Raw genomic sequence first — 2,909 nt, 5'->3', positions numbered from 1 at the left:
CCAGAACAAGGGGCCACAGTTTAAGAATATGGGGTAGGCCATTTAGAACTGAGATGAGGAAAAACCTTTTCAGTCAGAGAGTTGTGAATCTGTGGAATTTTCTGCCTCAGAAGGCAGTGGAGGCCAATTCTCTGAATGCATTCAAGAGAGAGCTGGATAGAGCTCTTAAGGATAGTGGAGTCAGGGGGTATGGGGAGAAGGCAGAAACGGGGTACTGATTGAGAATGATCAGCCATGATCACATTGAATGACGGTGCTGGCTCGAAGGCCCGAATGGCCTCCTCCTGCACCTATTGTCTATTGTCTATTGAAACACAAATTCCACACTTACACAACCAAATTCCATTTGATTGATGTGCTTGAGCTGTTTATTATTTTTAAAAGTAGAATAATTTTTTTAAATCTTTAAATGAAACGCAAGATCATTTTTGAAAACTTCACACTCATAAGTAAAGCCTTAATTCAAAGAAGAAGCTATCAGAATATAATGTGAAATACACACATCACCAAAGCTATCTGCAGATCAGATGAAATTGGTGCATATTATAAGCATCCTTGTGGTTCTCAAAGGTGTAATTCTGAAAGTGCACGCAGATATTCTTCATTCTCATGATCAATCTCCAAGGCCTTTTCAAAGTATTCAATAGCTTTGGACGTGTTCCCATCCAGCTGATATGTTAACTCTCTGACACCAAGAGCTTTGCTGTCACGTGGAGCATAGTAAAGTTTTTTATCTGCCCACTTCTCCAATTTTTCCTTACACATTCTCCGTTCTCTTGAATCATATTCAATCTTCACTCCTTTCAGAAATAGGCTGATGGCGCTTGATTCCGATCGTTTCTGGTACAGTTCAAATGACCCAGCATTTAAACATATCAGCTGTATGTTTTCTGGACGGATGTCCTCCAATTTCACCAGATCATTGTAGATCTCCTCTGCCTCAGAATACTCTTCATTTCTTATGCAAATATCTGCGTAATCCAGCTTTGGTCGAACAGCACTCCTCGGACGGCACTCAGAGGCTTTCCAAAAATGATATTTACATTGACCGATCAACTCAGCTTGCTGCCCACGATTTCTATTACCAGGTTTGTTCAGTTTAATACTATAACATATTCCAATTTGGTGGTGTGAGAAGCACGAGTGTGGAGTTAATTCTAACACTTGCTTCAATAGATTGATTGCTTTCTCCACTGCTCCAACTTCTCTGTAAAATGTTGCCGCGTAGCGAAGCACATATGGACCCTCACTGGCCTTCTGCAATGCTTGTTCAACTAATGTGTTTGCTTCTTCCTTTTTACCGAGTCCTTTCAATTTTAAGGCCAGCAGCACCATGGCCATTGCATCATCTGGATCCAGCTCCAATACACGTCGCAGATACGTCACTGACTCACTCCGTCCATGAATCTCTGGCGTTCCAGAAAATGCTTCCAGACGAAACAGAACAGTTGCTTTGCCCATGATCCACTCCGTGTTATTGGGATCTTCCCCCAGAGCTTTCTCAAAACATTCCATAGCCTCCTCATAGTATGGAGCATCAGAACTCAACAATGACCATCCCTTCTCCCCATACACTTCAGGTATCATTGCTGTATAGCGAGGGCCATCAGTCAGTGGTTTACAGATCATCTCCAGCTTGTCGAGGTAGGACTGGGCCTCGGTCAGTTGTCCCATGTGGTAATGCACCCAGGCAGAGTTTCCATAGGTGATGATGCTGTTTCTTTCAAATGCATCTTTGTGGTTCTCCCTCAGAATCCTGTCAGCTTCCTTTAAGTTTTGAAGAGCTTCCTCACAGTTGCCTTGCAGGCAGTTTACAAAAGCGAGTTGGTTGTAGGATGTGGCTTGATATTTATCTGCAAAGATTGTGGCATCTTTTAATCGGTACACCATATCATCCAAGTCAAGGGTCTCCTTCTGTGGGCCCCACGTGAAGTGACACTCAAGCTGATCGAGCTTCTCTTTCAACAAATCTCTCATTCTGCTGCTGCAAGAGAATAAAATTCATCAAATTCCATGTCAGGCAAGTCTGTCTCCCAATCTCACAAATAGTCAGCAGACCAGACAAGCTGCATTTGGTTATTTTGTCATTGACCTGAAGCAGTCTCCAGGCAAGACTCTGGGATGGTGTGTTGCCTCCCTGATGCTAGAGTCAATGATGATTGGGAGAGAACTGGATATTCTGAGAGGGAAGTCTCCAGAGATCCTTGTCCATATTGGTGCCAATGACATATTTAGGAAGGGAGATCAGGTCCTGCAATGTTGGGAGTTGGGTTGTAGGTTAAATGTAGGACCTCCAGGTTGTCGAGGATCCCCCTCTCGCCTCATGAGTGTCAGTGAGGTGGGCAATGGAGCAGGTCAGCAAGTGGAGGGACTAATGGGAAGGTGGAGGTTATGAAAAGTAAGTTGTAAAGAAAGGACAATCAGGGACAGGTTAATGAACATGGTGAGGCTGAGGGGCTGAGCTGTGTTTATTTCAATGCAAGTAGTATCTTGGAAACTGTGGTTGAGTGTAGGGCCTGAATCAGCTTGGAGCCTGTATAGAACGATGATGTTGTGACCATGACCACATTATGGTCGCTTGTTTGTGAAAGGGACTGGACTGGCAGTTTAATGCTTCAAGGTTTAGATGTTTCAGACGTGATAGAGAGAGAGAGGGAGGTAAAGGAGGTGGAGGAGTTGCACTATTAATAAGGTAGAATGTCACAGCTGTACACAGGGAGGACCCAGTGGACAATCCATCCACTGGGGAAATGTGGTTGAGGTGAAAAATAAGGAAGGTGCAGTCATTCTGATGGGATTGTACTATAGGCATCCCAACCACCGGGGGGGGGGGGGTAAACGAACAGATGTGTAGACATGTTATAGAAAGATTTAAAAGCAACGTTGTTGTCGTGGCGGGTGGCGTTAGC

At 44.2% G+C, this 2,909-nt stretch overlaps 1 pseudogene; it reads right to left on the bottom strand.

Moving 5' to 3' along the window:
- Nucleotides 1–512: 512 nt before the first annotated feature.
- On the bottom strand, nt 513–1,980 carry LOC144600852 (antiviral innate immune response effector IFIT1 pseudogene; annotated as a pseudogene).
- Between the last annotated feature and the right edge of the window lie 929 nt (nt 1,981–2,909).

This window comes from Rhinoraja longicauda, chromosome 16, assembly GCF_053455715.1.
Source record: "Rhinoraja longicauda isolate Sanriku21f chromosome 16, sRhiLon1.1, whole genome shotgun sequence".
NCBI lineage: Eukaryota > Metazoa > Chordata > Chondrichthyes > Rajiformes > Arhynchobatidae > Rhinoraja > Rhinoraja longicauda.
This window is presented reverse-complemented; position numbering and strand designations above follow the sequence as displayed.